The sequence below is a fragment of the Gopherus flavomarginatus genome, chromosome 4 (assembly GCF_025201925.1).
Source record: "Gopherus flavomarginatus isolate rGopFla2 chromosome 4, rGopFla2.mat.asm, whole genome shotgun sequence".
NCBI classification, from domain to species: Eukaryota; Metazoa; Chordata; order Testudines; family Testudinidae; genus Gopherus; species Gopherus flavomarginatus.
In genome coordinates this window covers 1,901,497-1,922,526 of record NC_066620.1, presented here as the reverse complement: position 1 = coordinate 1,922,526, position 21,030 = coordinate 1,901,497, and the positions used below count along the sequence as shown (strand labels likewise).

Genomic DNA, 21,030 nt, shown 5'->3' with positions numbered 1-21,030 from the left:
CCAGCACCGGTTCCAGGCGCTGCCAAAGCGGAGTGACAGCAGCCAGGGCGGAGAGCGCGCCCGGAGCCCTGCAAGGGGGACAATTAACCCCGGATCAGACGGGGCTGGTGGCGGGTGCCCTTTGCAGCACGAATTCCCTGCGGGACGGGAGAGCCTTTGCAGCGGCCCCCCGGGGCTGCCTGGAGGGCCGCAGGGAGCCTCCCCCGGCGCGGAGCCGGTAGGAGCAGCCGCTGGATCCCTGGGCTGGGGGGCCGGGCTGCCTTTAGGACCGGGAGGGAGAGATGCGCAGGGCGGTCAGTCCCCGGCCAGCCCCAGGCGCGGCTGCGGCGGTTCCTCTGCTCAAAGCTCCGCCGCTTCTCCCGGCAGCAGGGGCCGGCTGGCCGCTCTGCCATGCGGGGCCGCTCGCGCCTCCTCCCCGCCAGTGCCGCGGTGCAGGGCGCTCCCCCGCCGGCTCTGCGCTGCGCTGCGCCCGCAGCCCGGCCTCTCCCGGGGCGCCGCCATGCGGGGCGCCTCGCGGGCCAGGTGAGCTCCGCCGGGGGGATGCGGTGCGGGCCGAAGGGAGGGTCCCAGCCCCGCTGCCCGGGCGGCGGAGCCTGTCACCGCTGGGGGTGCACGTGTTGCTCCTGCCCCCTTGTCTCGGGGGCTCCCCGGGGCTCCCCTTGGAACGGAAGCGGCGCCGGGCTCAAGCGCTTTATTGTCACCCGGGGGCGCCGGGACCCTCCCTCGGGGAGCGGCCGGGCCGCAGCTCTGGCCCCCGCCCCGGACCCGCCAGGGCTCGGGCTGCCGGGGGAGGTGGGCGCAGGGCGCAGTTTGCTCCAGCTCCCGAGCCGGGGACGTGCCAGGCCGGCTGCCCGGCGCGGACACAGACTGTCCCGCTGAACACCAAGGGGAAGTTTGTTCTCCGCCCAGGCGAGCTGTCGGGGGCTGCCCGGGGAGAGGCTCCTGGGCTCGCAGCGGGACGCCAGCGCTGCGCTGCGGTCTGCTCCGGCCGGCTGCGGGACGCTGCCGCAGGCAGGGAGCGCGGTGGTGACCGCCCGGGGATCGGTGCACAGCAGCCCAGGTGTCAGGGCGGTGCATGGTTCAGGGGAAGGGGCAGGCTTGGACTGTGGGAGCAGAGCCAGTGTCAAGCAGAATCCTTCTGCAGGAAGAAGCGATTTGCTCCGTCCCTTCACAGGTAGGAACCGATTCCTCCGGGGGAGGGAAGCTGGTGGGTGAAGCAAGCCCCTGGGAGTCAGCAAATGTGGGTCTCTCCTGCCGCCGATTGCTGGGTGATCGAGGGCACGTCTGTTATCCCAAACTGATCCTCGGTTTCCTGTCGGTAACATGGGAATGCAGCTCCCTCACATGGGTCTCCAAAGGCTTCACTGGGGACAATTTGCAAAATGCTGGAAGGTCTTTCTGTGCAAGGCACTTCAGCAGCGGCAGCTGTTCCTGAGCAGAAACTAGAGTATTGTCAGAAGATAGGACACGGACTTGTAGATAGTTTGTACAGTGTCCTCTGCAAAGCAGGGTTTGTTTGCAACAAGAACTGTAGCAATGAGGCCTGCAAAGGTTTATCCAGTTGTATTTCTTAAAATAGAAAGAAATGCTGAATTATCCAGCCACATGAGACCCCCCAGCTTTAGAAAACACCTCTTGGGCTCTGAGTCACAAGAATAAAAGTGAAAAAGAAAAAAGCTGCTAAACAGCTACAGGTAAGTGGAGAAAGGAGAGACAGGAAAGAACCTAGGAAAAATAGAACCTTTGGGGGGGGGGTTGTTATACACTCAGTTAAAATAATGAGCCATGGACCCCTCTGAAACTGGGTATTAACAACAATTAAAAGGTGCTTTGATAGTCTTAAACCTAGGCAGACGTGCCAAGTGTATTTTTTAAAGGAGATGGATTGTTGTGGGTTGCAGGCTGCAGCCAGGGTGAGGAATACACCTGTCTACATTCCTGTGTGAAGATAGTTCTTGCTAAGGAGTCATGTCTGCCTCCAACTAGCAGTATCTGGAGCCTCGTCATACTAGCTGGAAGCTCAGCTGCTTCCCAGGATACATTAATTCTCATTTTACTGGTCAAGGTGACATTTTAGCGACAATTTTGTATCTATGGGTGGTGCGCGTTTATGAAAGATAAATGCATTTGTAATAAATTAAATCAAGCCAAAGAACATTGCATTCCACCACCAGCACCACATACTTAACAGATCACACACAGAAGGAAAGCTCCAGGTTATACAAATGCAGAGATCATGCAGTGCATTGTGTATCTGCAGCATATTCCATTTCAGCTCATTCTGAATTCAGTCTTCCTAATGTTTTGGCTTCATAGGATGGTATCAGGTGTTGTGTATTCTAGCAGTGCCCACTAATGCCCTGATATGCTTCTCTTCCTTTCCATTATACATTCCTATCAGCAGGCATTTATAACTTAGCCATAAATGTCCGTCCAGGACGGCGTTAAAACCAGTTTGGTCTGCTAAGACTGCAAAGCCAATTAAGTTTACTGACTTCAGAATTTGTGTGTGCGTCCTTGTGTGTTTTCAGAAACAGAAATTTGACAGGTTGTGATTTACATTGCGCCAGTGGGAGAAAAGGAGAACAAAGCGAAGGTTTTAATATTAGAAATAACTAATAACTTTAGTTCAACCAAGATGTAATAAGTCTGGGTGTATGCTTGGGCGTACGGCTACACAGACTAAAGAATACATCCTTTGGCCAAACTTTCCTACATGTGATTAACACAATAGAGCCTTAGAGCTGTTACAGTCTGTGCAGTAACAATAAACCAAAAAGCCAGACCCTCAGCTGGCACAAATCCATGTCCCGCTAGTGATTTAGATGCGGCGATGCTAAGGATCTGGCCAGAAGGACTCAGCAGGGCATGGTTAGTGTCATCACAGACGTGTGATGGGTTCAGGTTAGAAGGCAGTGGTTTTCTTTGCACCTGCAAAAACTGCATTTCAAAAGAGCAATGCAGTACATGTGGGATGTGCGTGTATGCCTGCAGTACACAGGCTATTTTTATACAGACCTATCCTTGTCCCTATTGCATGTATCTATCTATTAGCCTTTGTAAAGGTCCCTATTCCCCACCCACACATACCTGCAAAATTTCTGTATTTTTAAGCACTGAAGTCTCTATTCAGCAAAGCATTTGAGTGTGTGCTTAATTTGAAGTCAAGGGGATTTCAGTTTTGCTGAATTGGAGTTCCAGGCCTGTTTCTTCCTCTTCCCGGAGGCTCTGGGAAGAAGCAAGGGGTTATTCTTGAGGCCTGCCGAGACCTTAGGGGATCTAGCTGCTTGCAGGTGCCCCCAGCACAGCTCCAAAGAGGGATTGCACCCTGCACCCAAAAGCTGGTGCAGCCCTAAGATAGCATCGCTTTTCTGTGGATTTCCCAGTGGTTTGCAGGGGGAGGACGATGTGCGCTCTACTCCTGACAGGCCCACCCACCATCATTCTGCAAAGCTTGGGCCTGCTTAAAGCAACACACTTGCTTAAGCACCTTGCTGGGTGGGGGCCCGCAGGTGACCCTCCATCCCCATCCAGAGTCCTCGGCAGAGTCAGGGCCGGGTGGGTACTAGCCCCTCTCTATTTCCATGCCCCGAGCCGGGAACCCACCCGATTTTCAGCCTGTCTGGCCATGCTGGCAGGCCAAGGTGCTCTCCTGGTGGGGTCTGCTAGGCTGGCCCTGCCATAGCACTGGGTTTGATTCAGCTCCGCTAGGCTTTCCAGGGCCCGTTACCCGTGCTCAGTATAGGAGCTAAAAACCATCCATAAAGGCTGATCCCAGGCCCAGCGGGATGCATGGGAAGCCTCTCATTGATTTCAATGGGCTTCGGACCCGCCCTGAGCGCGTTTACCTCTGGTGTAGAGATTGTGCCCAAGCCCACCCAACCTGACTTTGGTTTCTTCCATCTGTGTCCCATGCTCCTGTCCCACTCCAGGCCCAGCCCAGCCCGGCCCCCGTCCAGTTACTGTTACGTGGCATGTTGGCACCACTGTCTGTCTCTGGCTGCGATTGCTTAAAAACCTGACAGAGCAAGCTCCGTTCTATTGCCCTGACAGTGTCAGCTTAATCTAACCCTCCTTCCCCGTTAGACTGATATTAGCTATTTTACCGCATTAATTCTGAATTGTCTCTCTCTTTCCCCATTGATGCTTCCCATCCTCTGCTCTGTCCTTGCCTGGTAGACCCGAGCAGCCCCAGCTGAGATCAGGGTTGGGCTAAGCTCTGTACATATGCAGTCCTCATGCTGAAGAGCTTACAGTCAAAATAGTGAAGGCAGAAACGGGTGATGGGAGGGGAAACTGAGGCACAGAGGTGTGAAATAACTGGGTGAAGGTCACAGAGCAGGTCCGTGGCAGGGAGATGAATAGAATCCAGGTCTCCTGGGTTCCAATCCAGTTTCTAGAAACCTTGGCCTGCTCCGTAGGCCGGCTCTGTTACAAGTGACAGTGGATTTGCCTCTATAGGCTACTTTGGAAAATGTAATTGAGAAAATCATGTAAAGTTGGAGACTCTCGGTAGAAGGAGTTCACAGGAGTGAGTCCAGCTGTCGTGCGCAAGGCGTGAGGCCAGCTGCAGTGCAGTGACAGGTCTCATTTCCCATGCACCGCTGGAGCACTAGTTGGGGAAGAGCTGGAAGGTACCTTGCCTATTAAATTGGTCCCTGTCTGTTGGCTTGCAGTTGACCTGCCGTTTACGTTATCTCTGAAGCAAACTGTGATCCTGCTCGGGGTGTGGTCTAATATGGCATCATTCATTTAAATGCCTTGTCAATCAGCCTAAGCGTGCTGGTCGCGTGGTTACCACAGGCGTGATTACCCTGGAGAACTCTCAGCCTTGTGGTCTCAGGGTTCATGCTGGTTAAATAGACTGTGCGAGGTCACAACTGATCCTGTACGATGGGGAATTGCCCTGACCACCTCAGGGGCGAGCAATCAGACTGCCGGCCCCTTGGGATACTGGTTCCTATCTCTAACAGGGTCTGCTTTACCATGCTGCCTACGGCAAATTGCCCCTTGATGGTGATAAGCCAGGCGGTGAACAAGGACCACTGATACCGTTTACCTCTGGGAGGCAGGAGGGGCTTGTGATGAAGGTTTTGGCCTGAAAGCCAGTAGGCCTGTTTTCAATTCTAAGCTTCTCTGCCTGCTTCTTCTAGAAGAGACCAAGGGGGAGATGCTTGATAGCATGTGGCCTTAACTTCTATTCATGGCAGTGGGTGGTAGGCACCCAAATATCTCTGAGGGCCTGGGCCTCAGTCTCTCTCTGCCTCATTTCCCCATCTGCAAGACGGCAGTTAATAGCAATTCTTTTCTCCCATCCTTTGTCTTGTGTGTTTAGACTGTAAGGTCTTCGTTGCAGGGACTGATTTTTTCCTGTGTGTTTGTACAGAGTAGAGCACTGTGGGCCCTGATCTCAGAGGTGCTATTGTAACCCAGATCACAGTAATAATTAGAGAGGAGAGATGCCCTGGCAACTCGCCCCCCAAGATCTCAGGAGGGAAGTCCATCTCTAGTGGAACAATGTAAGTGCAGGGTTATTCCACTACTGCTGCTATCTGGCTCTTATCTAGAACTTCTCATCAGTAAATCTTGAAGTGCTTTGCAAAGCAGGTCAGTATTATCCCCATTTTACACATGGGGAAACTGAGGCAAGGGACAGTGACATGACTTGCTCCCAGTCACTCAGCAGGCTGCTGGCAGAGCCAGGAGTAGAAGCCAGGTCTCCTGAGTCCTCATCCAGTGTCCTAGCCACTGGGCCACACTGCTCCCCTTAACCTGTTCAAATACTACAGTGGTGGGTATGGTATAAAGCCTGGACTACAGTAGAAGCCTCTAGCTATTATCTTTGGGAAATCATGGGAGACGGGGGAGATTCCAGAAGAGTGGAAAAGGGCAAATATAGTGCCCATCTATAAAAAGGGAAATAAAAACAACCCAGGAAACTACAGACCAGTTAGTTTAACTTCTGTGCCAGGGAAGATAATGGAGCAAGTAATTAAAGAAATCATCTACAAACACTTGGAAGGTGGTAAGGTGATAGGGAATAGCCAGCATGGATTTGTAAAGAACAAATCATGTCAAACTAATCTGACAGCATTCTTTGATAGGATAACGAGCCTTGTGGATAAGGGAGAAGCAGTGGATGTGATATACCTAGACTTTAGTAAGGCATTTGTTACGGTCTCACATGATATTCTTATAGATAAACTAGGAAAGTACAATTTAGATGGGGCTACTATAAGGTGGGTGCATAACTGGCTGGATAACCGTACTCAGAGAGTAGTTATTAATGGCTCCCAATCCTGCTGGAAAGGTATAACAAGTGGGGTTCCGCGGGGGTCTGTTTTGGGACCGGCTCTGTTCAATATCTTCATCAACGATTTAGATGTTGGCATAGAAAGTACGCTTATTAAGTTTGCAGACGATACCAAACTGGGAGGGATTGCAACTGCTTTGGAGGACAGGGTCAAAATTCAAAATGATCTGAACAAATTGGAGAAATGGTCTTAGGAAGGAACAATCAGTTTCACACATACAGAATGGGAAGAGACTGTCTAGGAAGGAGTATGGCAGAAAGAGATCTAGGGGCCATAGTGGACCACAAGCTTAATATGAGTCAACAGTGTGATACTGTTGCAAAAAAAGCAAATGTGATTCTGGGATGCATTAACAGGTGTGTTGTAAACAAGACACGAGAAGTCATTCTTCCGCTTTACACTGCGCTGGTTAGACCTCAACTGGAGTATTGTGTCCAGTTCTGGGCACCGCATTTCAAGAAAGATGTGGAGAAATTGGAGAGGGTCCAGAGAAGAGCAACAAGAATGATTCAAGGTCTTGAGAACATGACCTATGAAGGAAGGCTGAAGGAATTGGGTTTGTTTAGTTTGGAAAAGAGAAGACTGAGAGGGGACATGATAGCAGCTTTCAGGTATCTAAAAGGGTGTCATCAGGAGGAGGGAGAAAACTTGTTCACCTTAGCCTTCAATGATAGAACAAAAGCAATGGGCTTAAACTGCAGCAAGGGAGATTTAGGTTGGACATTAGGAAAAAGTTCCTAACTGTCAGGGTAGTTAAACACTGGAATAGATTGCCTAGGGAAGTTGTGGAATCTCCATCTCTGGAGATATTTAAGAGTAGGTTAGATAAATGTCTATTAGGGATGGTCTAGACAGTATTTGGTCCTGCCATGAGGGCAGGGGACTGGACTCGATGACCTCTCGAGGTCCCTTCCAGTCCTCGAGTCTGAGTCTGTGAGAAGAAAGTCACCAGAGTTACTCTGGGTCCTACATCAGTGTAAACGTGATCTGAATTTATCCGTAAGTGATGCTGAGAAGTTCTGGGCATTGTGATGATGCAGAGTTAAGGTTGCAACTGAATTTTAATTGAATGCCCAGTTCTGGCCCTTGCTAAAATCTACAGCAAGGGTGAGGTTGGCCTTGAATGTGTGATGTGAAGTATGGGACCAGGGTAGAATTTTTCTACGTCATTTGACCTGTTTTCTGATGTCTGGGGTGAATTTTTAATTAGGCGCCGAGGAGCCAGTGAAGTCATTTTAGATTTCTACTGCATTGAATGAGAGCAGCACTGTGCCCTTCCCTACAATTAAGAATTCAATTATCCACACCAGAGAACAGATGTATTTGCAGGCTCCAAAAGTGCAAGGCAGGGCAGTTTGCTTTCCTTCTGCTTGGCTAAGTGACCTCAGCTGCTGACTGCGAGATTCCTTTCTGCGGGAAGATTCTGCTGTTCGTGGCCGTCCTGTGCACAGGCTTCTTTGAGCGAAGGACGGGTGTCCTGCCGAGTTTCAGATACGGCAGTGCCTCGTGCTTGCCTCCAGTATGGAAATCTGCTAATAGTGAATAAAGGAGGAGATCTCTGGGGGGGCAAAGTCCAGTGTAGAGACCTACGTGGGGCTCTCAGCAAGGTCAATGGAGAAGGCTCCAGCGTATAAAGCGAACATATGTGTGTTTTCCCAAAGAACAAGAATCCCTCTTCTCCAAAGCACATCCCGCTACACCTCTGCAGAGTGTCTGAGTGAGCTCAGGCTCAGCCCGAGAGGAGAGAGGCCGATGGCAGAGCTAAGAGACCCACACAGTCTCTGGGGGAGGGATCGGAGAAGGGGAGGCGTGAGCAGAGCAGTAGAACTGAGCTGCCCATCAGTGAAGACGATGAGCCTAGCTGATGGCAGTAACCTTGGGGGTGGGGGGACACCAGGGAGGCACCTTTCTGAATGTGGAATGTCTCTCTTCAGGCTCTGATCAGAGGTCTGGCATGAATGGGGCTGGGCTCAGCTACGGGCAGGTAGGTCAGAGTTAGTTAGCTGTGCTGGAAAAGCAAATGGCAGTTTAATTTCTCAGCCAAGCCAGAGTAGGCTGTGTAGCAAACTTAGCAGCACCAGCTGCTGCTGTTGCAATGTGCTTTGATTGTTAAGAGGCAGAGCGTAAAGCCTGCGAGCTGGAGCCTTGAGACTGAGGTAGGGCACTCCCTTCTCTTCTGGGCATATTGTCTCTGTAGTGCTCCCCCTCTATCAGACACAGGGCTGGGCGTTACCGTAGGGAAAAGCCGGGGTAGCGATACTGGACTGATTCCACCCCGGTTAATGGATTTCTGCCCTGTTTAGACACAGGTCTTACTGTGCCTTTCAATGGGGTGCATGCATGAGGATCCTCAGCTGGCATCCTGCTGGTCACGTGCTCAGATTGGGGAAGGAGACAGCTGCAAGTGGGACATGCATCTCTGTTGCCCAAATTGAAGAGGGGAGGCAGGTTGGTCTTGTGTGTGAGACGGTGGGCGTGGGCATGGGCTCGGGCGACCCTTTCTCCCACCCATTGCCAGCTCATTCCGCCAGTGACTGGCCCTAGTCACGGGCTGTCAAGGGCCTAGCACGTGGGCCCCGCTCACAGTTGGGCCCCTAGGTTTTACTGTCGTACAAATACCAATAAAATCAAGACAAAACACAGCAGTTCAGCCTGAATTCTGAACAGGAAACAGCTCTGAAAAGCCAGCTAAGCGCTCGTGAGCAGCCCCGCTGTCCCCTGGGGAGCGCTGGGGTAAGACACACTTTGCATTCACAAGCCCAAAGCTGTTTGGCCTCATCGGCTTCATTTATCAGCCTCGCAGAGCTGGGCCTTGTGGTCAGTGAGAGGCCTGGGCCTCACCTGGCCGGGGGCTGCAGGTTCAGATGAGGGACGCTGCCAGATGCGCGTGGGGAGGTTGCTCAGCCTGGGTTGATTTTACTACGATTAGCCTGTCCGCTCTCTTAGCATAGCGCAGCATGTCCCAGGTGGCCCGGGACCGGGACTGATCACCCCACTTGCTCCTCTGGTTGGTCAGTAGCTTCCCCGGGCCGGGTACTGACGGGGAGGGCGACATGACCGCTGAGCCTCCCTCCACCTCCATCCTCAATGGGCAGAAGTGACTCGCTCTGAAGGGCAGTGTTAATTACCGGTAACAGTGACCTGCTGACACTTCACTAGGGCTCCAGGGAATGACCATTCTGTCGCTAGCAGCTCCAGGCTGGGAATGTACAGGAAGACTCTCCTGCAGAGCTCTCTGGCCAGCCAAAATATTCTGTGCTACAGCTTGGCCTGGGAACTTGGGCAAGGAGCGTTTTCAACCCTGCGAGTGAGCCGTGAGTGTGTGATACTGGCCTAGGAGCCGGGCAGCGAACTCCCCTGAGGAGGGGGGCAGGGGGAGGGAGGGAAGCTCTCTAGATCAGAGGCGCCAGTGTCAATGATAAATTAGTTGCTGTGGTCGTGTACTGCTTTTGGCTTCTGTTCTCCCGAGTGAATGCAATTCTACACCAGGAGCCCGAGCACCAGGCAGTTTCCACCGGAGTAGCAATGCTGAAATTAATGGGGCCAGATCCCCAAATGGTGCAAATCAGTATAGGTGCATTGAAGGCCCCCTCAGGCAGCTAGAGGGGTCGCTAAGGGGTCCCTGGACGACAGTGGAGTTGTACCGATGTACGCCGGCCAGACCGTACGTGTGTTTCTAAGAGCATTACAGAATCAAGCACATCAAACTGCTTCCAGCTTTAGCATCTGACCAAAGTTAGAACTTCACCAAGCAGTTACTGAGCATTAGAAGTGCAGGCAAGGCTCAGCCTCACCTGTCAGTGGCCCAGAGACCTGCCCTGCAGCGGATCCAAGCTGACCATCCCGGCTTGATTCTGCACTCTTGTGCCATCAGAAGAAGCTGTGAGTCCTGCATGGGGAGCATGCGCCGTGCAAAAGGCCCATGTTCACTACCCCCTAGCTCAGGGAGGGTCTGATCCTGCTAGGGTGACCAGACAGCAAATGTGAAATATTGGGATGGGGGTGGAGGGTAATAGGAGCCTATATAAGAAAAAGATCCAAAAATCGGGACTGTCCCTATAAAATCAGGAATCTGGTCACCCTAGATCCTGCTCTCGTCAAGCTCGGTGGGGAGTTTAGCATTGATTTCATAGGGAGCAGGAACAACCAAAGGAGGAACACTGGAGTGAAACATGTCTGCTGAAGGAGGATCAGCTGGTCTCTTGGGGAGACAGGATAAAAGGGCAAATAAAGAGATCTTCAGAGCTCTGACATCCCGGCGGGTTGCTGGCTGCATGGGGTCAGGGCTGTGAGGAGCTGAATGGAAAGCGATATGTTTTTAACAAGGGAGGAGCTTGTGGTGGTGGTGGTGTTTATATTGTAGCAGCAGGGAGAGGCCAGCCAGGGCTCGGCATTGTGTGGACACTGAGGAAATGACTGTCCCTGGCCCAGCGAGTGGGAATTTTAACTCTCCCTGACCTGTACTTTGGCAGAAGTCATTCTGGTAACGCCAGGTGGCACATCCGGCTGAAATAAATCCACTTTGCGGCACACACGGTGGCAGTGTTAAAGCCCAAGTGAGGGCCCAGCGTAGATGCTTCTTATTTCATACCCAAGCACTCCCCTTAGCTTTGCATTTTGACCCTTATTTCCATCCCGGCTCAGACCCTAATTCATGTGTGCGCGTTTCAGACGTGAACTCTGATTCTAGTTTTAAAGAGGAAACTCAGCTTTCATCGGAGAGGTGCAGAAATGACGAACAGCAGTGTTCCCATCCCTAAAGCAGTAATGTCCTGTTGGACAACCCAGCTTCCAGAAGGTTGGCAAACGAAACCCATTGTGCCCCTTGCCAAAAGTGTGGGTAGCCTGGGCTGAGGTTGGTAATAAGACACATCTTCCCCTTTCTTAGGGTTTGCCTACATGAATTGAACTGCTGTCGTTTTACCAGTCTAATGACCCGTGTGACGCTCTTACTCCAGAGTAAGAGAGCTGAGTTTATATTGCTTTCAAAGTGACATGTGCTAAACTGGAAAAAGGCTCTTACGTTGGAAGAAGCTTGCCCCCATGGGGAAATATGCCAGTATAACTATCTTGGTATAATTAAGCCACTGAATTTCCCCTATAGACGAACCCTCACATGCTCACTGAGCCATGAAATAGTTAATGTAATGTAATCACTAAGACCCATTGAAATCAATGGTGCAGTTCATGCTTCAGAGCAGATTGTTTCTGGCTCTCCGCAAACTCAGGAAGACGTCTGCATTGGTTACATTCAGGCTACGTTCTCAAGGTTTTTTCACAACCACAACAGCGAGAGACTTGCTTTTTTTGTAACTGAAAGCTGAGTTTCTGGAGAACAGTTGAGAGGCCTATGGGTGTTGCTCTAGCTGGTCCTTCAGGGATGCGCTCCATATTCCGGAGAACACTATCCTAACTGATTGATAAACCCCACGGAAGAACCAAATCTATGTAGAGGATTATTTATTGTGGTGAGGGTTTTCAGAAGTGTTCAGCACTAGCTGAGTTCTGCCCTCAGTGAATTTCATGGTAAAACTCCCATTAACTTCAGCGGGAGAAGGGTTAGGCCAACAATGAGTGCTTCTGAAAATCACATCCTTAAAATAGATCATTTACAGATGGAAAAAGTCAAAAATCTTGAAAATATTCATTCAAAAACCCATTTTTTTCAGTTAAAATGTTTTGTTTCAGTAACTTTCAAGTGTTTTGACTTTTTTTTTTTTCACTCATTAGCTTAAATTTCTAAACAAAAAGTCACTGCGAACCAGAAACCTGGCATTTTTGTTTTGAACGAAACAAAGTATTTCAACAACTTAGTAACTTTTTTTTCCAACATTGTTTAGCATCTGGAGATCTGTGCAAACTGGCTCTGTATCATCAAAACCAAAATTGTTTGTGAATCAGCATTTTTTGATGAAAAAGCAATTTGTGAAAATTTTTTCCCAACCAGCTGTATGAATAGGCTGAGAATTTTCATAATTTCACATAAGGCTCTTTTGAACAATGAACTAATATAGTCTGAGGGCTAGACCTGATAGCCAGACTCCGACTTCACAAAGTGACACACACACACAGGCACAGCTAAGAAAATTGTCTGTAACTGTGTTTGCACATGCATAGCAGGAAGGGCGAATGCCATGGTCAGTGCTTCGTAATGCTTGTCATCATATGCCTCTGATATATGTCTGGTTTCACTCTGGTAAACGTGTGGCTCAGAAATACAAAGGACTTGTGAGGGCTTGGAATCAGACTGTCTGCTGTGGGCTCATCCTTGCTGCTCTACTGCTGAGAAATGTATAGATAACTTTGAATCCCTTGGTATCTATTGACCTTGTTTTCTACTGCACAACAAAATTTGTTGGCATTCAAGTTGATTATTGATTAAAGCTTAGTGGCTTGCAGCTCAGGAATTTCCCCTCAAAAGAAATCAGTGACACCTTTTATTCTTTTGTTGTTGCTGTATTCAAATAAAGAGAGACAAGCATCTCGCCCAGTCTGACCCAGTCTCAGAGCATTGGGTCAGCTTCCTATTATGGGTGGTGCATGGTTAAGCAGCTACAGATTATGGCACAAGGGATAAGCAGTTTTCCTAGAGTGTACGGCATGTCCTGGTTGACCATCCAGTGACTTTTTCTGAGCTATGTGAGATGCATGATTCCTTGAGAATCGCGTCTGAATTAGGGGAATGCATTAGCCCTATTACTGTAGGAATGCTGAGTGGAAATATAGTTCATTTTCTCATCCTTGCAGTAATTTCAGAGAGAGATTTCAGAGTGGACCAACCAAATGATCCTGCCTGTTTAAGAAAATGCCTGTTGGTTTAGGATCGTAATTCGAGTGGGTGGCTACCAGCCAGTTAATCGTTAGCTCTGCCCTGGGCATGTTGAAATCAATGGCAAAACGCTCTTGGGAGAGTGGTGCCTTAAGAAATGTATTGTTACTTCACCTTTAAGGTCTGGCACTTCTGGTGTGGCATCCCTAGCTGGAGACCGAACTTGGCCTCTAGTCTGCAGTTAAATGAGATCAGCCTGGGTACGCCATTCAGGGCTGTGAAAAATCTCATGCCGTAACCAACGTAGTTAGGTCAACCTAACCCAAGGGGAAGACACGGCTCAGCTGATGGCAGAATTCTTCTGTTGACCCAGCTACTGCCTGAGAGGTGGATGAACGATGTTGATGGAAAGACCCCTTTGGCCAAGGTAGGAAGTGTTTACATTATGGTGCTGTAACGCCATTGCTGTGCTGCCGTAGCCTCCACGGTCACCATAGCAACTAGAGTGGTCATTGTTTGCCATTTTTTTTTCCAAATCACCTACGTGACTGAAACAACGAGGAGTCCAGGGGCACCTTAAAAACAAACAATCGATTAGTCTTTAAAGTGGCCCGGACTCCTCATTGCTTTTGTGGATACAGACTAGCACAGCTACCTCTCTGCTAAGTGACTGAGGAGTCTAAGTCCCAAGATTTAGTCACAGCCGAAATCCCATTGGTTTTCAGTGAGATGTAGGAGCCAAAGTGCCTAAGTCACATTTTGAAAATGTCACTTGGCTCCTAAGTCACTTAGGTCCATATTTCAATTGACTCAAGGGGAGATAAGGGAATTTTAGCACCTAAAAATCTGGCCTTTAGGCACTTAGGAGAATTTTGCTCTGTGTTCCCCAGCCCCACACCTCTTTTCTCCCCTAGGATGGGCGAAGAATTGGAGGATGGTTTTCATTTCCAAAAGTGCCAAGTGATTTTTGGCTGTCTCAGTTGTGGAGTGGCTAACTCAAGACCCGTTAAGGGCTCTGGTTTTCAGAAAGTTCGGAGTATCCTGCCTCTGTCAGGGCCCTTTATGCTGTTTCAAGTTGCCCCCTTAGACTCGCTAGTCACTTCGGAAATGTAGGCTGCTTGGTGCACTGCCAGATTCTCCAGTCCCGCTGCTTCTCTGAGCCCTCCCTAGCCATGTGTGGACAGGGCCCAGGAAGCTGCTGTCCCTCTGGTCATGGAGGCAGTATTAGCCTGGGTGCTTTCCCAAGGATAATGTCACTGATTTTGTCATTGCTGTAAGTGGCTCAACTCTCCACTGCTTTGTGTCCCCACTCACAGCTGTGTGGAGCAAATCCAGCGTGTGTGTAATACTCTGCCAGATGAGCTGGCAAGTGTTTTACTCCCACTTGTGCTGTTGTAAATAACAACCCAGGATGAGACTCCGGCTCCTGGAGCTGGTTGTTATCTGGCCCGTATTAGTGCCTACAGCAAGCAGGCAGGGAATTTGACAGCTGAACTTGAAGGCAGAGATAAGGGTGGCTTGAAATTGCAATTTCCCAAGTGTTACTGACACAAACAAGACTTTCTTTGTTGAGCGGTGTGACTTCCTGGAGGTGTGGGTCCTGATCACACGATCTTAGAGAAGCCACTCAGGTCACCGACACAACAGCGGCCACCCTGTGCATCATTTTGGGGCACTGCCTGACGTACGCAATTTATCCCAAATGATGCCCCTGTTAGTCTGTAAGGTGCCACAGGATTCTTTGCTGCTTTTCCAGTTGTGGGGTTTCCTGTCAGCATTTCTCCGTGGTGACTCTGTGTGCATGGACAAATGCGTGTCAGGTGCCAGCCACGGGGCAGAGGGCAATTGTTGATGATGGAAAAATTTCGCTCTGCTTTACTGAGAAGCAGAACACTTTTTCTATCTGAGACGGGAATGGGAAAAGCTGGAATATCCAGGGAACAATGGTTAGCCCAGGTTATGATGTCTGATACTCAGAATTAATCAGAATGTGAGAATATTTCTGTGCTTTCCTTGTCTTGCTTGCTTACTTTTGTCAATAACTGAAGAGAAGCAGGGCCGCCCAGAGGACTCAGGGGGCCTGGGGCAAAGCAGGAGAGCTGTGTGCTTGTACTCACCCAACGGCGGTCCGGGTCTTTAGTAGCATTTCGGTAGTGGGGGCCTCTTCAGTTGCTCCACATCTTCGGCAGCACTGAAGGGCCCTCACTGCCGAAATGCTGCCGAAGACCCAGAGTGACTGAGGGGCTCCCACCGCCGAAGACATGGACTGCCGCCGGGCCAGGGCTTGTGGGGCATTTTGGAGGCGGGGGGGGCCCTTCAGTCATTCCACATCTTTGGCAGCATGGAAGGGTGTGACGAACTGGGAAAGTTCTTAATGTTTTCTCTGAATACTGTGCTGGTGCCTCAGTGTCCCCATGGCAGTTCTTAAGTATCTGGCAGAGCAAAGGCCAGTGCACCTAAATGCCTGACACTCTGTCTCCTAGCAACTGATGGCCTGGGCCCCTCCTCTGCAAAGGTGCCAGCTGAAGGTGTTGGAGACAAAGGGATCAGGTGACCTCCTGGCCCGGGAAAGGGGCTGAGCAGAGAGGAAGGGCTAAGGGGGGTTGTTAGTCTGGAGCTGGCTGGGGTCAAGGGTGGAGGGCAGACCTGGGGGTCTGGCTCACTGCCCCCTAGAATGGACCCAGCCGAGGGGTCCGGTTCGCTGTATCTACAAGCTCTGTTTTAGACCCTGTTCCTGTCATCGAATAAACCTCTGTTTTACTGGCTGGCTGAGAGTCACGTCTGACTGCAAAGTGGGGGTGCAGAACCCGGTGGCTTCCCCAGGACCCCGCTGGGGTGGACTCGCTGTGGGAAGCGCACGGAGGGGCAGAGGATGCTGAATGCTCCAAGGAGAGACCCAGGAGGTGAAGCTGTGTGAGCTTCTTGCCCTGAACAAGTCTGCTCCAAGGGAGAGGAGGCTCCCCAAAGCCCTGACTGGCTTGGTGGGGAGCAGTTCCAGAGCATTGCCCAGGGACTCCGTGACAACTGGTGGCAGCGGCGGGACGTACTGCACCCCGTGAATGGCGCTGCTTGCAGTAAGTGACTGGGGAGCAGTAAAACAAAGGAGGGATAATGAGGACCAGGCATGCTGAAGGCTCAGAGAGGGACGGTTTCAGGGGGCAGTTAACCTCTGGGAGTGTGTGACCAGCGAGAAGGACTGTTGGAGTAACGGGGTCCCCCTGAGGACGGCAGCGAGCAGTCTCAGGGGCGGAGGAGCTTGCCGCTCGACCCTGGGAGAGAGAAGGATTTTTGCAGTAGCAGGGTTCCCCGGGGGATTGCAGGAGCAGTCCCAGGGGTGGAGGAGTCTGCAGCTCGACCCTGGCAAAGAGGTGGTGATCACAAGAAGGGCTGGCACACCAGGGGTTCTTCCTGGAAACCATGGGAGAGCCAAGAGCACACAGGCCTGTGAGTCCAGAGCCACTTGGGAACGGTGAAGTGATGGCCAATCACCATCTCCTTAAGAAGGACATTGTGATCCTGTGCACAAAGAGAGGGTTACGCATGGGGACGTTCACCAAGGCACAGTTAATCGTGCAGTTGGAGGAGGAGGAGGACCACTCTGAGGAGCAGATTCCTGACCCCGATGGGGCTACAAGAGAATCTGGGAGCAGCTGGAGCAGCAGCCAGGCATTCCCGAGAATCTGGTCCCCAATCAGACAAGGGTCTTCACGATTGGGTTCCCCATCAGGAGATTGGAGATGGATGGGATGGGAGCAGAGCCCGAGAGAGCAAGAGGACCGTGAGAGAGAGCAAGAGCCCGAGGAAAAGCTGCAGGAGAAGCAGCAGCAGCGTGGACTGGTGATGGTGGATCAGAGAGACACAGGGGGCTACCCAGGGGTCAGTGGGGAAACACGCCTGCGGGGGCGAGACCCTGGGACAGAGAGAACTGTCGTGGTGCAGCCCCAGACGCTGAGGGACTGTGGGACCTGGGTGAAGTTCCCTGGGGTGAAGCCCCTCGCCCTGCCTATGGCCCAGATCCCTGTGCAGACCCAGGAGGGGTTGGGCTGGCTGGTCGTTGGGGTTCTCCAGGATATCGGCTGGGAGGCCCTGTTGGGGGGTAACTGTCTCCCCATGGGACAGGATCCAGGCCCCGCTCCTGTAACGGCCGAGGGTTTGAATTCAAATCCAGGGAACCAATTGGCTAGGATGGAAATGGTCAGTGAAAATGCAAATGACCTGGCTGGCAGGGGGGAGGGGCTGCTGGGCTCAGGATACCTGCCTACCTGTAACCAGCCCCCTGGGGCTGAGTGGGAGGGAGAGATGCTCCCTGCCCCCCTGCACACCGGAGAGGGGGCTCACACTGGCTCTGATGCTGTGACCAGAGCAGAGAGCTCGCTGCCCGCCCCCACTGGGACAGCAAGGGCAGCGCTGAGCACGGGGGCAGCTGAGATCCCAGCTGAGTGGGGGGACACCCGGGCAGGGCAGGTCAGCTGCCAAACAGGTTTGCCTGGTCCAGACATGCTGCTGGGAAGTGATTACACAGCAGGGAGGGAGCTACCAGGGACAGGGCTCAGGGGGGCTGCGACCCCAGGCCCAGCCAGCGAGAGGAAGCAGGTCCCACTCCCTGCCCCAGCTGCTGAATCCCAGACCGAGCTGCAGAGGGATCCCTCCTTGAAGAAGCTGCAGGAACTTGCTGGCCACAGCGCTGCAAACCCCCTTGGGGAAGGCTGCAGGGACAGAGTCCTGCAGGAGAAGGGATTCCTGTACCGGGAATGGGCTCCCCAAGGGGAAGTAGAACTGGGGGGAATCGGGAGGCAGCTGGTGGTGCCCCAGGAATCCACAGGGTTCTTCCCTTTCGAGCTGCTGGATGGGAGGAGAGTGAGGGGACCCCTGAACCTGGAGAGAGAGGTCAGGGATATGCTGGCTTTAGATGGGATCCAGCCATTTTACAGCCCATGGGCCTCACCCGTGGGGCTGATCCCCAAGGGAGACAGGATGATCTGGTTTTATGGGGGCTGTCAGAAGCTTAAAGCCATCACAGTGTCCGATGCCCACCCCATGCCTAGGCCTGGGGAGATTCTAGACAAGCAGAGGGAGATGGAGAACTTGGCCCTGGCAGACACTGATAACATGTGCATCTTTAGCCAGACCTGGGAGGAACAGGTGTCCCAGGTGAAAAGGGGGATGGGCTGCCTCAAGGAGGTGGGACTGACGGTAAAAGCTGGAAAGTGTAAGTTGGGGACGGCAGAAATGTTGTGTCTGGGCCACAAAGTGGGAAGCGGCTGCCCAAGCCCAGAGCTGGCAAAGGCCAAGATGGGGGCTCTTAACCAAAAGAGCCCGAATCACAGACCGGAGGGCTGGGGAAAGACCCAATCCCAGCTTGAACCCCAGGGGTATTGGGGTGGCAAAGGGTGTGGGCTGCATAAACCTTCCCACCTGCGGCCTGCAAGTGCCATCAAGCACACCCAACCTAAGGGAGGGCGTGAGACTGTACGGTCCTGGTGTAACTCACACCAAGGAATGGGAGAGATGCTGGGACATCCATGGGAACGTTGGTGGGTTCGAACTTCCCCAGGTCACTGGCTGGAGTGACCTCGCTCAGTTCGGTCTCGAAGGGGGGAGAGATGTGACGAACTGGGAAAGTTCTTAATGTTTTCTCTGAATACTGTGCTGGTGCCTCAGTGTCCCCATGGCAGTTCTTAAGTATCTGGCAGAGCAAAGGCCAGTGCACCTAAATGCCTGACACTCTGTCTCCTAGCAACTGATGGCCTGGGCCCCTCCTCTGCAAAGGTGCCAGCTGAAGGTGTTGGAGACAAAGGGATCAGGTGACCTCCTGGCCCGGGAAAGGGGCTGAGCAGAGAGGAAGGGCTAAGGGGGGTTGTTAGTCTGGAGCTGGCTGGGGTCAAGGGTGGAGGGCAGACCTGGGGGTCTGGCTCACTGCCCCCAGAATGGACCCAGCCGAGGGGTCCGGTTCGCTGTATCTACAAGCTCTGTTTTAGACCCTGTTCCTGTCATCGAATAAACCTCTGTTTTACTGGCTGGCTGAGAGTCACGTCTGACTGCAAAGTGGGGGTGCAGAACCCGGTGGCTTCCCCAGGACCCCGCTGGGGTGGACTCGCTGTGGGAAGCGCACGGAGGGGCAGAGGATGCTGAATGCTCCAAGGAGAGACCCAGGAGGTGAAGCTGTGTGAGCTTCTTGCCCTGAACAAGTCTGCTCCAAGGGAGAGGAGGCTCCCCAAAGTCCTGACTGGCTTGGTGGGGAGCAGTTCCAGAGCATTGCCCAGGGACTCCGTGACAAAGGGCCTATTGCCGCCGAAGATCTGGAGCAATTGAAGGGCCTCCCGCTGCTGAAATGCCGGCCGAAGACCTGGACCGCCGCCAGCCCAGGGCTCGCGGGGCCCCTGTGGGGCCCGGGGCAAATTGCCCCACTTGCCCCCCCCGCCCCCCCGAAGAGATGACATACTGATGCTAGAGGAGTATTCGGTGATGTAAGGCAGATTATAAAACCTTTCAGAGCAGCTTCTGGAAGAGATCCTGTACTGTACTCAGTCAGGAATTCCTTGTATCTTAGTACCATCTGGAGGCCCCAGCCAAGATCTGGACCCAGTGTGCTAGGAATTGTATGTATATACACAGTGCGAGAGATGCTCTTTGGAGGCTACCATGTGAACAGGCAAGTGGTTATTTATTATCCCATGTCATTGTCAGGGAACAGAGACAGCCAGTGATTTGCCTAAGGTCATGCAGGCATTCTGTGGCAGAACCAGGATTTGAACCTATATCCGCTGAGTCCCAGTGCAGTGCCTTAACTACAGGCCGTGCTGCTTCTCTACCGCCCCATATGGTGTCCATCAGGGGGTGGTTTGGCCAGCTTGCTCCTGAAACTCCTCTGAAGCCATCCGAGGCTCAGAGATGTCCGTTGCTGAGCAGAGAAGATGAGACTGGTACAAAACATCATATGACTTGCTTGGCCCATGGCGACACGTGGCTCTGTTTTGTTTGTTTCTTTCCTGAGCCAGCTGGAGGAGAGGTTTCCACTGCTAGAGAAGAACCTTCTGGAAGAGCTGAGGTGAATGACTATTATACTGTTGTTGAAACTGGTTATTTAGGGCCAGCTGCAGACCTGGGTCCACGGGTCCTGGCCCCAATGAGGATCACGTCCCTGTTAAATGAATATTCATATCAAGGAAGTTAGAGGGAGCTAGGTTGGCTGTTCCTGAAGGGGAGGGATATTCAACACCGATGTCCGTCCACGCGTTTAGCCTGATGCCCAAGTAAACTGCTGGCCTAGAAGGCAAGCCTGAGGCCTCATGTCCAAGAGGTCCCTTTAGAGAACTGTCCAGTAACTGACGGCCCGGTTGGCTCCTCCCACAGCAAAACATGTGGGCAGAATCTGAGGAGGAAGAAATCTCCATTTGGCTGGAAATCACTGTTGTGAGGGGTCTCCTGGCTGAACCAGGGCATCTGGCCACGGTAATTGGGGGTCAGGTCCAGAATGACCTTGAGACTTTTCTCCTTGGTGGCCTCCAACAGCTTGGCAACGGTCTCCTTGGTGCCGAGCTGGGGGGTCCTCTTCCCCCTACCTCCTGGTACAGCAGGCTCCAAAGCCTGGGGATCCATGAGAGTCCAGGGCCATCAGGATGGGAGTTCTGTGCCAGCTCTGGGATCCTCTTGCTACCTACCCCACTGCTCCCTGGCAGATATTCGATGAGTGTTTCCCCAGCTGATGGCTGTCCCCGTGCCTTTGAAGGGAAGTCCCACAGCAGCAGAGGTGGAAGGGGCGGTTTTACAAAGCAGCTGAACAGAAATACTGAGGCTTTGTGTGTTACCAATAGTTGGTATTTTTCATTTCCTCACAGCAAAGGGATAACGTGAAATTCAGAGGCCCACCAGAATATCAAATATTGAAGATAGGTTTGATTCTAGGGCTGTCTCAACCTGTCCCTTTCACCTAGGTTTTGAGGGGAT

The 21,030-nt window shown here is 52.2% G+C and overlaps 1 protein-coding gene across 11 annotated transcripts in view; it reads left to right on the top strand.

The window, feature by feature from the left end:
- The first annotated feature begins 344 nt into the window (after window positions 1-344).
- Window positions 345-21,030, top strand: part of SYNDIG1 (synapse differentiation inducing 1) — a 119,224-nt gene continuing 98,538 nt past the window's right edge. The window contains exons 1-3 of one of the 11 annotated variants that reach the window (XM_050951236.1): window positions 345-522; window positions 1,580-1,694; window positions 8,618-8,762. The gene's annotated coding sequence lies outside the window, so the exon portion shown is untranslated. Of the gene's footprint in view, window positions 523-767; window positions 1,175-1,579; window positions 1,695-8,617; window positions 8,763-13,282; window positions 13,511-21,030 lie in introns of those variants that run through there. The other 10 variants (XM_050951232.1, XM_050951242.1, XM_050951241.1 and 7 more) reach the window with 10 other exon arrangements.